The sequence below is a fragment of the Thalassophryne amazonica genome, chromosome 6 (genome assembly GCF_902500255.1).
Source record: "Thalassophryne amazonica chromosome 6, fThaAma1.1, whole genome shotgun sequence".
NCBI classification, from domain to species: Eukaryota; Metazoa; Chordata; class Actinopteri; order Batrachoidiformes; family Batrachoididae; genus Thalassophryne; species Thalassophryne amazonica.
This window is the reverse complement of record NC_047108.1, coordinates 71,489,411-71,503,875: the sequence shown is the minus strand read 5'-3', so window position 1 is coordinate 71,503,875 and position 14,465 is coordinate 71,489,411. Positions and strand designations below refer to the sequence as shown.

General features: G+C 41.7%; 1 long non-coding RNA gene across 1 annotated transcript; it reads right to left on the bottom strand.

Annotated features, from left to right (window-relative positions):
- Nucleotides 1-3,426: 3,426 nt before the first annotated feature.
- Nucleotides 3,427-13,539, bottom strand: LOC117511657. Its single transcript, XR_004561021.1, has 3 exons — nt 13,379-13,539; nt 9,863-9,866; nt 3,427-3,436 (listed from the first exon to the last, which is right to left on the bottom strand). It is a non-coding gene; the product is annotated as an uncharacterized LOC117511657 (long non-coding RNA).
- Nucleotides 13,540-14,465: the final 926 nt, after the last annotated feature.

The window sequence follows — 14,465 nt, the reverse complement described above, 5'->3', positions numbered from 1 at the left end:
GACGCTGTGTTGATCCGAGACGTCGTCTGACTACCACAGAAATGGCAGAAGACGTGGACATCAAGACTTTTTCAGCATATTCCACTGTTACAGGAGTTTTTGTCATGGAAAGAGGAGCGGAGGAATGCGCCACCGTGCCGCAAATGGCGCGGCACAAAACCACCTCCGTGTTGGTCTCACAGGACGGCTTTCAGATGGCTTTCAGACGGCTTTTGGTGGCTTTTCAGTGGTGTGACTATCCGAGAAATTGTGGATTAGCTGGACATGCCAGAACATATCCTGTGAGGCTTCATCACGGCGTTGCTTTGCGCCATGCGGCTCCGTCCCGACACGTGAATTCCTGTGGTTTTGTACTTATATATTCTGCAAATATATGTACTTATGTCTCCATATACATTTCTACACGCTTTACTTTTTTTACTTTTACTTTTTTTTACTTTTTCTTGTTCCCCCCTTTTTAATATTATTATATTTAAGTAAATATGGGAGGAGTGGGATACAATTAGTTATACCTAACAGCTAACGTTAGCTTATCTAGCCGGCCTTAGCAACGTTCATCGTAGCTTACAAAATAGTTGGTTCCTTTGTGTTTGATAACAATCTTCTCCTGTGATGTCTTATCCTTCTTATGTCTTATTACTTATTATATTATATATACCTTTTACTTGAGCTGCTTGGGTGAGTATCGAGAGTTCCCATGGGATAAAAAAGCTTAATGTGAAGTTATGCTGTGTATATATTGCACAACGGGAGCGGAGGTCCCCATAAGTAGTCAAATCCCACGATATCACACAGGGTTGAAACGAGACTGCGGTGCAATATAAAGGTGAACTTTTTTGCTGCTTCTTCTTTTTTCGTGTTTACTGGCAGATTGCAACACAAAAACTGTGCATTACGGCCACCGACTGTGGCAGAGGTGTTTGTGAACCAAGACTTTGTTTGAAAATGATGCATTTTTCTTTCAAAAATATGTTCATGAGCAAACCCGCTCATGAACATAATTCATCATATTCCGTTCATCAAGTGAACCATTCTAAAACCGAGGTTCCCCTGTACATGTGATTTATTAGTTTTTTTATTTTGAATAAATTTGCTAAAATTTAAAAAAAAAAAACTTTTTTCATGTTGTCATTATGGGGTGTTGTAAGTACAATTTTGAGGCTGTGACATAACAAAATGTGGGGGAAAAAATGAAGTGCTGTGCACACAAATGAATTGTGTCAAATGGTAAAATGAATTAAGCTCTCTGAATAAGTTAATAATGAGTTATAATAAGTAGTAATAAGTTAGATTAAGAGATGTATTAATGTGTTAATCTAACTTATTAACTTAATTTCAAAGAACTTTAAGTTTTTTTGAAAGTTAATTAAAAGGGAATTAAAATTAATTCAGGTGTTACCAGTTGAAACAAGGAAGGTCATGTCACACTCACCATTTTTCATAAACAGACTTAATACACTGAACAAAAACATAAACGCAATACTTTTGTTTTTGCTCCTATTTTTCATGATCTGAACTCAAAGATCTAAAACATTTTCTATCTACACAAAAGATCTATTTCTCTCAAATATTGTTCACAAATCTGCCTAAATCTGTGTTGGTGAGCACTTCTCCTTGGTGAGATAATCCATTCCACCTCACAGGTGTGACACATCAAGATGCTGATGAGACAGCACAATGGAAATAAGCATTTATGCTTTTTTGTGTTGTCAGTGTATCATTGATATAGTCACCTCTGTATGTTTATATTGATGTTACAGAATAAACTTAATCAATTATAATCAATATTTTATTTACTTTTTATTTTTTTGCATCTGCAGGAGGGCATATGTGTGCACATACATGAGCTTTTGAAAAGAGCGGAACTTTCTTTTGACTGTGTGATGCAAGTGCACATTTACATCCGCGAGATGTCTTGTAAATCACTCCAGAAGGGTTATCACCTTACAAAAACACCATTTTGGGTTTTAGAAGTGTGTATTTCTTACTAGCTTTTACAAAATATATGAGAAACATGTTAGATTTACCCAGAAATGCAGCGGATTCAGCCATGTTGACTTGCAAACCAGAGACAGACCAGCCAGTGACATCACGGGGCGTCTCTACTCTGACTGGCTGTCACTGTGTCATTCCCAGCATGCTACATCACCTTTCCTTCTAACAACACTCAATAAGCATTTGGGAATTGTGGACATTAATTGTTGAAGTAGGTGGAATTCTTTCCTATTCTTGCTTGATGTACGACTTCAGTTGTTCAACAGTCCGGGAACTCCATTGTCATACTTTGCGCTTCATAGTACTGCACACCATTTCAATGGGCGACAGGTCTGGACTGCAGGCAGGCTAGTCTAGTACCCGCACTCTTTTACTACAAAGCCACGATGTTGTAACACGTGCAGAATGTGGCTTGGCATTGTCTTGCTGAAATAAGCAGGGACGTCCCTAAAAAAGACGTTGCTTGGATGGCAGCATGTGTTCCTCCAAAACCTGGATGTACCTTTCAGCATTGATGGTGCCATCACAGATGTGTAAGTTGCCCATGCCATGGGCACTGACACACCCCCCATACCACCACAGATGCTGGCTTTTGAACTTTGCACTGGTAACAATCTGGATGGTCTTTTTCCTCTTTTGTCCGGAGGACACGACGTCCATGATTTCCAAAAACAATTTGAAATGTGGACGCATCAGCACACTTTTCCACTTTGTATCTGTCCATTTCAAATGAGCTCGGGCCCAGAGAACGCGATGTTAAGTGACAGTGGTTTTCTGAAGTGTTCCTGAGCCCACGCGGTAAGATCCTTTACACAATGATGTTGGTTTTTAATGCAGTGCCGCCTGAGGGATCAAAGGTCACGGGCATTCAATGTTTGTTTACGACCTTGCCGCTTACGTGTAGAAAGTTCTCCAGATTCTCTGAATCTTCTATGGACTGTAGATGATGGAATCCCTAAATTCCTTGCAATTGAAAGTTGAGAAACATTGTTCTTAACATGTTGGACTATTTTGTCACGCAGTTGTTCACAAAGTAGTGATCCTCATCCCATCTTTGCTTGTGAACAGCTGAGCCTTTTGGGGATGCTCCTTTTATACCCAATCATGACACCTGTTTCCAGTTAGGTGTTCTTTGAGCATTCAGCAACTTTCCCAGTCTTTTGTTGCCCTGTCCCAACTTTTTTGAAACGTGTTGCAGGCATCATTTCAAAATAAGCAAATATTTGCACAAAAACAATAAAGTTTATCAGTTTGAACATTAAATATCTTGTCTTTGTGGTGTATTCAATTGAATAGAGGTTGAGGATGATTTGCAAATCATTGTATTCTGTTTTTATTTACATTTTACACAACATCCCAACTTCATTGGAATTGGGGTTGTAATCTGATTTTAAAAAATATGTCTTGATCATGCATTTCTGGTCAGGAAGGTTTGTTACTGCTTGCCATCCACACAGTTACGGCTGCATTGCTTCCTGATGTCCAAAACAGATGCATCTCAATTGAATTTTGAATGTTAAATTTGAAAAATTCAATGTTTTATCATGTAGAGTGCATTCAGAAAGTATCACAGTGCTTCATTTTTTCCACATTTTGTTATGTTACAGTCTTATTCCAAAATGGAATAAATTCATTTTTCCCTCAAAATTTTACCCACAACACCCCATAATGACAACATGAAAAATGTTTTTTTTTATTTTTGTAAATTGTTGTTTAAAAATAAAAATCGAAGAAATCACATATACATAAGTATTCACACCCTTTGCTCAATACTTTTGTGATGCACCTTTAGCAGCAATTACAGCCTCAAGTCTTCTTGAATATGATGCCACAACCCTGGTGCACCTATCTTTGGACAATTTACCCATTCCAATTTGCATCACCTCTCAAGCTCCATCAGGTTGGATGTTGTGCGTCAGTGCACAGCCATTTTCAGATCTCTCCAGAAATGTTCAATCGGATTCAGGTCGGGACTCTGGCTGGGCCACTCAAGGACATTCACAGAGTTTTCCTGAAGCCACTCCTTTGATATGTTGGCTGTGTGCTTATGGTCATTGTCCTGCTGAAAGATAAACCATCATCCCAGTCTGAGGACAAGAGCACTGTGGAGCAGGTTTTCATCCAGGATGTCTCTGTACATTCCTGTATTCATCTTTCCCTTCCTGCCACTGGCCCAACAGCATGATGCTGCCACCACCATTCTTCCCTGTCGTGATGGTGCCTGGTTTCCTCCAAACATGATGCCTGGCATTCACGCCAAAGAGTTCAATCTTTGTCTCATGAGACCACAGAATTTTGTTTCTCAAATGTTCTGAGAGTCCTTCAGGTGCATTTTGACAAACTCCAAGCGGGCTGCCATGTGCCTTTTACTCAGGAGTGACTTCCAACTGGCCACTCTGCCATACAAGCCTGATTGGTGGATTGCTGCAGAGATGGTTGTCCTTCTGGAATGTTCTCCTTTCTCCACAGATGAATGCTGGAGCTCTGACAGAGTTACCTTTGGGTTCTTGATCACCTCCCTGACTAAGGTCTTTCTCCCCGATCGCTCAGTTTGCATGTGTGGCCAACTCTAGAAGAAGAAGAGTCCTGGTGGATCTGGATGTCTTCCATTTACAGATGATGGAGTCCACTGTGCTCATTGGGACAGTCAAAGCAGCAGAAATGTTTCTGTACCCGTTCCTAGATTTATGCCTACAGACAATCCTGTCTCTGAGGTCTAGAGACAATTCTCAAGACTTCATGCTTGGTTTGTGCTCTTACATGCACTGTCAACTGTGGGACCTTACATGTAGACAAGTGTGTGTCTTTCCAAATTATGTCCAATCACCTGAATCTACCCCAGGTGAACAGGATGCGCCTGAGCTCAATTTTAAGCTTCATGGCAAAGGCTGTGTAATACTTAAATACATGTGATTTCTTTTTTTTTTTTGGGGGGGGGGGGGGGGGGGGGATATGAATTTGCAGAAATCTCCAAAATATCTTTTTCACATTGTCATTATGGGGTATGCTGTGTAGAATTTTGAGGGGGAAAAAAATGAATGTCATCCATTTTGGAATAAGCCTATAACATAAAATGCAGGAAAGGTGAAGCACTGTGAATACTTACTGGATTCACTGTATTTCAGGAAATGAAAATTCTACATATTCCACATTCATTACATATAAAATAACACGTTTCAAGCATTTTATTGTTATTATTTAAATGTTGACATTTATGGCCTGTTGCTCCACAAAAAAATAATATTTTGTTGAAAAAAATGTCAATTTTTTTTCAATATTTCTTTTGAGGTTTGATTAATTCACTATTTATGTGAATTATAACCATGTATCTCTCAGTCTGGTTCAGTACACATAATCATGGGGAAGACTGCTGAATTGGCAACTGTCCATAAGAAACTCATTAGCACCCTCCATAAGGTAGGTAAACCATAGAAGGTCATTGTTGAAAAGGTTTATTTGTTTACATAGATGTATGTATGATAGCAAGATAGTATCTTAAGAACAAATAAGCAGGAGAAGAAGAATCATCATCCTATACTGGCCCTTAGATCCACAGGTGATTATCCCCAAATACCAAGGCATGACTTGGATGAAATCCACAATGCAAATTAATTTTATTGTTTAAAGTCATAGACGGGTAAGCTGAAGCACACACCTGGACTTGAACCCTGATATATAGGTTGATGATCCAACTCCTATGCCGCAGAGCCACCTGCTGTATGAATTATAAAATGACGTTCTTCCTGAACATCAAACTGACTGGAATATGAATTTACACTGGTGATTATTGATGATACATGATTGAACAGAAAATAGCAAATGCCACTTGCTTTTGGCTCACAGTAGAAGTTTTCACGTATTCAAATGAAAAATATGTTCTGCAGACTTCACATGCGAATTACTTTTGACGCTTCGCAAAATCAATTCAACACTGGATTGAAGATAAAAACAATTGCTAAACTACTGCATGGAACATGTCCACCGACACACACACACATGCACACATACTCAAATATATGACTTGATGAGGCTGTTGTGATTAATAGAGGTGAAAATCACTAGCAATCTAAGAGGCCCATTTGACTCCAGTAACGCCTTCAGCACACACAGTGTTCAGCCCTTGGTGGTTAATGGAGCCCTCATATGGGTTATTGATCGGGCAGACCACAGCTAGATTAATTTATTCTTCCAATCAAGCTTTAATTAATAGCAGGACACTGGTAAGACCCCATTAAAAGTCTGGTCATTACTCACAGCAGGTACATAAAGAAAACCAATAATCAAAAAAGGGGACTGATGGTGCCTTAACATATTCTGGGCCTCAGGTGGAATCAAGGACAGTTGATATGTTATTTGGCTTTTAAATTAAGTACAACAAGGTAATAAAACTAAGTGACATTATAAACTGCTCCTGTTTGAGAGAGACAGCAGCAAATGTGGAAGTCCAGGATTGCTAATATTAAAATAAAATGTGATTGAATTTTCTTTTGTGGGCACATGACAGCACAAGAACAAAAACTAAAATCCAATTTTCACTTTCATGTTTGATACTTCATTATTACTGCTAAAATTTAAACAGAATTTAAAACAATTCTCCCTACCAGCATACAGGAAAAATGGACCCAGAATTCATTGCTTCATCAATATCCGTTTTTGTTTTTTTTTTCCAGTCAGCTGAATTTCCGGTCTCATTGTTTACAAGGCTTAATATTCATGTTTTGTTTCTACGTGTCTATAAGAAAGACACTCAGGTTCGTCAGACCCTTGGAAGAAGTTATAGGGTTTTTCTGCAGCTGCCTCTGCCACTTGCCACCTAAAAATTAGGATCCACTTTGCTCACCATTAATAGGAAGGGGGCTAGAAAAGGTGACCAAAACATAGTCTGTTTCGCCTGTCACCAGCTATGTGATAGAAAATAAAAAAACATAAGTGGTGAAATTTGGTACACGGAACATACGAACCTTGATGGACAACAAAAACTCAGTCTGACCGGAAAGATGAAAAGCTCTCATTTCTCATGAACCCCAAAATCTTGACCTCAACAATGTTGCCTTGAGTGAAACAAGAAGAGCAGGTGAAGGCCAGCTATGGGAGGAGCAAGGGTACTACACTTTCTTCTGGAAAGGGCTTCCTGAGGAGAAACAATGAATTTATGGGGTGGGCTTCACCATCAAGATGTTATGTGTCGGACGCAGCTCGGAGAACCGACCAGCGTTTGAAGGACCCAGTATGAAATAAGCAGAGCACGGTACAAAGGCTAACTGAATTTAATACATAACAGTGATCATAATAATAATAAAAGGTGCGGTCTGGCGTGGTGCGCTCCCAGCAGCGCTAACGGTCCGGAGCCAGAAGCTGTTTCGGACCCAAGGACCCCGCCGACACCCCCCAGGTGGCCGCAACAACCGAGTCTGTGAAAGAAGGAACCATTATGTGAGTCCACACTCTACACACAGAACACTTAAAGGTGTACAAACAGCAAACACTTCCTGGCTTGATTACTGATCAGCTTCCAACCTGCAGGCATGGAACATCCAGTTCACAAATCACCACCGCAGTGGAAGCTGATACATGACTAACATACAGCTCAATACAATAAGGTGTGAGGGACACCACATTTACTGACTGTATAACTGTTAGTCACAAAATCCAACGTACCTCAGGAAGTGTGCTGACGAGCGTGAGACCTCACCCTCTCCTCTTTCACAGACCGTGCATCAAACCTGGACATTCTCAGCGTCCGCTGCTGATGAGATGGCTCCCAAGACGACGATCTCACCCGTCTGGTCACAAGGTCGAGTCTCTGGCAAATGCACACTGTGCACTTCAGTCTTAAATGCCAACATACTCCAATCCCTCCAGATGCACCTCAGCTGTGAGTCCTGACGAGTCGCAGGTGATCAGGGTGAAGTCCTAACAGCCTCAGCAACACAGCCACTCAGTCCCAAATGCATGCCACCTGGGAGGAAACACAAAAGGCAAACAAACCGGCAGCCAGGCCCCCCCAGCCATACAACACAAGAACTCTCTCCTTCCAAAACTGACTGACGTTCCAGTGGGTGCCAGTGAATGACTTATGATACTCAGTCTCCAACTTGCGAGCAATCGCCATGCCACCATCATCAGTGCATATGCAACAACACTTGATGCCAACCATGAAGAAAAGGAAACCTTCTTTGCCAAGTTGGGCAACATTCTATCTGAGATCCCAGCATCTGACAAGATCATTCACCTCTGCGACTTCAATTCTCTGGTCAAAAAGGGCTACCAACTCTGGAACAGAAAAATTGGGAGAAATGGAGTAAGTAAGTACAATGTCACCATTACCCCGCTTCTCACAAAGTGTGCTGAACACAATCTCATCATCACCAACATAATCTTCAATCAAAAGGAAAAGTTCAGAGTCTCCCGGCAACTCCCTCACTTGAAACATTGGCACCTGCTTGACTATATCATTGCCGAAAAGCGCGACCAGAAAGATGTCCTGTCCACCAAGGCAATGAATGGTGTAAATGACTGTTGGACATCCTGGACTCCTGGACTTCCAGTATGCCGACAGCAGAGTATCATCCTTTGTCATCCTTTGAAATCTTTGACAAAGCTTTGTCTTCACATCAATTTGAAGAAGACACAGATCCTGTACTAGCCTTCACCCAACATGGTCAATTGAAAGCTCCCTGCTGTGAAATTACATGGATAGGTCCTGGAGAACATGATCCGCTTTCCATATCTGGGCAGCCATGTGTCATCAAACACAGACATCAATGACAAGATCCAACACCGACTGAAATGCACAGAACAGAGACCTTTGACAGGAGATGAAAATCCTTGCCTACAAAGCAGTCATTATGCCAACCCTTCTGTATAGATCTGAGACCTGGACCACCTACCACCACCACCATCTGAAGACATTCAAGCAATTCCACCAACATTACCTGAGGAGTATCCTCCACATCAGGTGGGAAGACTCCCGTAACCAACATCAGCATCCTGGCTGAAGACAAACTCCAAAGCACTGAGTGTGTTATCAGCAAGAACCAACTTTGGTGTGTAGGTCATGTCGATGGGATGGATAACAGCCAATTTCCAAAGCAGATTCAGGCAGGTCCAAGCAGTTCCTCTATTCCCAGGTGAGTGAAGGAAAATGGTTCAGAGGAGGGCAGAAGAAACACTACAAGGACCTCTGGAAGCACAACCTCAAGAACTGTTCCATCTACTAGAAGACCAGTAAATCAAATATTTAATGGCCGTCATGTGAAAGTTTGAAATACTGAAGCATGAAGCCCTGTGAAGTCAGAAGCAGTGTTGGACAGCTGCTCAATATTCTCTGTGTGCTGCTTAAAGAGAAGTAAAATCAGCAGTTGTGTTATAGTGTATTCATTCATTCCTTTTCAATACCTGATCAAAGCTCAAGTAGTCGCAGCCTATCCCAGAAATTATAGGGCGAGAGGCAGGGTACACCCTGGACAAGACGGCAATCTGTCACAAGACCACATATAGACAGACCAACACATTCACACAAACACTAACACCAACTGGTAGTTTAGACTCACCAGTTCACCTAACCTGCTTGTCTATGGAAGTGGGAGGAAGCCAGAGCACTCACACAAACCCACACAAACTTCACAAAGAAAGAACCAGGCAGGAAGTGATCCCACAATCTTCTTGCTGTGAGGCAACAGTGCTAAGCACTACGAGGTCTGATAGAAAACTATCCGACCTTTTTATTTTTTTAAAAAACTATATGGATTTGAATCGTGTGCTTGTATCAGCCAAGCTTGAACCTTCGTGCACATGCGTGAGTTTTTTCAAGCCTGTTGGTTGCGTCATTCACCTGTGGGCAGGCTTTGAGTGAGCACTGGTCCACCCCCCTCATCGGATTTTCATTGTCAGGAAAATGGCTGAGCGATTGGAGCAGCGCTGAATCAAATTTTTCCAGAAACTGTGAGAGACAGCCAGGTGGAAACCATTCGGAAGATTCAGACGGCTTTCGGTGAAGATACTCTGGGCGTCACACAGATTAAGGATTATTACAACCTGATTAAAGACGGCCCACAGCGGCGCAGGGTGCGCTGCGCTCTGGGCAACCATCGACATGCTGAAACAACCAGATCATTTCCAAAGTGAAGGCTGTGTTGATCCGGGAGGTCGTCTGACTACCAGAGAAATTGTGGAAGAGGTGTACATCAGCACTTTTGCGGCACATTCCACTGTTACAGGAGATTTTGTAATGAAAGACATGCGGAGGAATTTGCGCGTTGGGACGGAGCCGCTAATGGCGCACAACAAAAAGCACGTCCGTGTTGGAAACCATTCGGAAGATTCAGACGGCTTTCGGTAGCTTTTCAGTCGAGTGAGTATCCAAGAAATTGTGTAACAGCTGGGCATGTCACAACTTGTCCTGTGAGACTTCCAACATGGACGTGCTTTTTGTTGTGCGCCATGAGCGGCTCCGTCCCGATGCGCGAATTCCTCCGCACGTCTTTCATTACAAAATCTCCTGTAACAGTGGAATGTGCCACAAAAGTGCTGATGTACACCTCTTCCACAATTTCTCTGGTAGTCAGACGATGTCCCTGATCAACACAGCCTTCACTTTGGAAATGATCTGGTCGTTTCAGCCTGTCAATGGCTGCTCGGAGCACGGCGCGCCCTGTGCTGCTGTGGGCCATCTTTAATCCGGTTGTAATGATCCTTAATCTGTGTGATGCCCAGACTATCTTCACAGAAAGCCGTCTGAATCTTCCGAATGGTTTCCACCTGGCTGTCTCTCATAGTTTCTGGAAAAATTTGATTCAGCGCTGCTCCAATCGCTCAGCCATTTTCCTGACTATGAAAATCTGACGAGGGGAGTGGACCAGTGCTCACTCAAAGCCTGCCCACAGGCGAATGACGCAACCGACTCACGCAAGCGCACGAAGGTTCAAGCTTGGCTGATGCAAGCGCACATGATTCAAATCCATATAGTTTTTTAAAAAAATAAAAAGGTCGGATAGTTTTCTAACAGACCTCATAAGTCACCCTGCCTCTACAGCTGACTGTAAATCTCTTCAAAATAAGGCAAATAATAAAATAATGGCCCCTGGCTCAGATGTGACTACATGTGGTTGGGAGAACTGACAGATGCTTTCCAATGAAAACCAAACCATAACTCTGTCATGTTGTGGTCTGGGGAATCGGTCTGGACTCTGCGTTGTCTCCCCTTCCCTTCTATGTTTCCCTGCCGGGGGAGTTGATTGCCTACACCTGTGGCTGCGGCACACCTGCATCAATCAGGGGCATCTTAATTAAGCCAGGGCTGAACAGGAGGATGCCGCTAGATCTTTCCAGCTATGGAAGTGGTAACTAGGCCTCTCAGTGTTTCCAAGTATTCTCAGTGTGTTCTCGTGTGTTTTTTTTTAATTATTATTATTTGGTGGGGGGTTGTACTCCCGTTTTGCTTATCATTGTCATTCTTCTCTCTTGCCGTCTGCAGCCGCCACCTACTCCACTGGTTCACTTGGCTCCCTGCTCCTCCAACCCGTCCTCCAATGTCCTCTCCTCCCGGCTTCACCTTATCCACACCATTCATACATTGTTCAATAAATTTGTTGTCTTTTTTCATCAAATTGCCTGCCTCATTGCATTTGGGTCTCTTTGCAGCTCCTGGTGTTACTCAACAGTGTCATATTGTAAAGATGCAATTCTACAATCCTTTGGACTAAAAATTAACTGAATTCTTATTCTGAGAAGAAAAGATCACATCTTAAGATCACATCAGCTATCGCAATTTGTGGGATGCCTAGTAATTTCCTAGATATCACAAATAGTCTACATAGAGGTACTATGAGTGGGGAGTGCCAGAATCGCTGTATTTCTTTTCCCAGTAATTTTGAGCATTCCTCAGGGATGTGTTCTAGATCCTATACTGTTCAATGCTTGTATGAACTGGGTGATGGATAGAGTTGTGGAAACCAGCACCTTAGGTCTCTTTGTTGATGAGGAAGCGTTTAGTGGAAGTGACTTTGCAGATGATGCTGTGATATTTGCATAATTAATGGATACCTTGACTGTTGAACTTGAGAAGCTGAGTGAGAAGTCTGAGCATCTAGGTTGTGATTATTCTGGATTAAGACAATAATCCAGACTTTCACTGATTTACTGGAACCAGTCCTCAGAAGTAGACCTGTATGCATTGAAAGTGTCGAACTTGTGGAGACATTCGCTTGTCTCAGCAGTAATGTGCATGTCCATGGATCAAGAGCCACCTGGGAAGACCTTATGGAACCATGATGTAACTGGACAGAAGTGCTTGACTATACCGATATCTTTACAGAAGCAATGAAAGTCCAAGTGTTGTAGTGCTTCCTGTCTTACTGTCTAGAGTAGACTGCTCTCAAACACAGGGATTATGCAAGAAGGAGATGAGTGAGGGGAAGCCACCAAGGCAATTTGCGTGAAATAACAATAAGAATAATGCTTGTAGTTTGTCCAGTCATTGATGGCCTCTGAAAATGGAGGAAGTGTGTGTAAAACTATTTTTCTTCATTCTTTTACAACTTTAATGTCTACACTATAAAGACATTTTGATTGTTTGATATCAACTTCATTGTGGTGGTGCACAGAGACAAAGTCCCTGAAAAATGTTGCTACTGTCCAAATACCTATGGACCCAACTGTTTGTAATTTCATTGTTGGAATACCTCTGGCCAGGGTTGCCATGTTTGCATAATGTAAGCAAATGAGTACACTTTTATAGAGTTTTGTTTCAACATAAGAAAGTACAGTAACGTTTGCAGGTTGTGCTTGCTTTTTACTGTCTTTACTATCAGTGGACATGTTTGTCTGAACAAACAACCAAAACACAAACACCATAGCCGTCAGCCATCCAAATTTCCTCTCCAAATCAACATGCTAAATATGGTCAACATACTGTATAGTCACACACATACTGTATACAGTAATAAACAAATGCATTTGCTTGCAATTGCGCATTCACACAAACATGCACTGCTAAAAATGAGTGGAAGAAAAAAGGAGCAGGGGGAGTGAATGAAGGACATGTTTGGGGAAAGAGACAGCTAAGAGGTTTATACTGTGCATCTAGAAAGTATTCACAGTGATTACTGTGAATACTTTTTCCACATTTTTTTATGTTACAGCCTTATTCAAAAATAGACGAAATTCATTTTTTCCTCAAAATTCTATACACAATACCCCATAATGACTATGTGAAAAAAATTTTTTTTTAGATTTTTGCAAATTTATTAAAAATAAAAAAACTCAGAAATCACATGTACACAAGTATTCACAGCCTTTGCCATGAAGCTCAAAATTGAGCTCAAGTGCATCCTGTTTCTACTGATCATCCTTTAGATGTTTCTGCAGCTTATTTGGAGTCCACCTGGGGAAATTCAGTTTATTGGACATGATTTGGAAAGACACACACCTGTCTAGATATAAGGTTTCACAGTTGACAGTCCATGCCAGAGCACAAACCAAGCATGAACTCAAAGGAATTGTCTGTAGACCTCCGAGACCGGATTGTCTCAAGGTACAAATATGGGGAAGTTGGAATCTACCAGGACTCTTCCTAGAGCTGCCCATCTAAACTCAGCGGTCAATGGAGAGGGGCCTTATAACCCGATGTTAAATCTGTCAAAGCTCCAGCATTGCTGTGTGGAGAGAGGAGAACTTTCCAAAGTGCAACCATTTCTGCAGCAATCCACCAATCAGGCCTGTATGGTAGAGTGGCCAGACGGAAGCCACCCCTATGTGGCAGCCTGCCTGGAATTTGCCAAAAGGCACCTGAAGGACTCTCAAACTATGAGAAACAAAATTCTCTGGTCTTATGAGACAAAGACTAAACTCACTCACATGAATGCCAGGTGTCATGTTTGGAGAAAACCAGGCACCATCCCTACAGTGAAGCATGGTGGTGACATCATCATGCTGTGGGGATGTCAGGATTGCAGGAAAGATGAATGCAGCAGAGACATCCTGGACAAAAACTGCTCCAGAGTGCTCTTGACCTCAGACTTGGGCAACAGGTCATCTTTCAGCAGGACAATGACCCTAATCACACAGCCAAGATATCTTAGTTATTTTTTCTTTCTTTTTTTTTTATTAATTTATTTTTAATAAATTTTCAAAAATCTAAAAAAACAAAACAAAACATTTTTTTTTTCAAATTGGCATTATGGGGTGGTGTGAGTAGTAGTTTTGTGGGGGAAATTAATTTACTCCATTTTGGAATCAGGCTGCAACATAAAATGTGGAAAAACTTAAGTGCTGTGAATACTTTCTGGATGCACTGTACGTAAAAGCTGGAAGATTTGCTGCATGCAGCAGACCATAAATCTCCCATGCTGTCACTCCTGCTCACAGTGATTATGCTAAAAGTGGATATTGGATGGAAGTTAAAGCCATTAGCAGGCAGGAAGTAAATACTTAGACCCAGATAGAGTACACGCGAACAGCGAAAAGCTTCC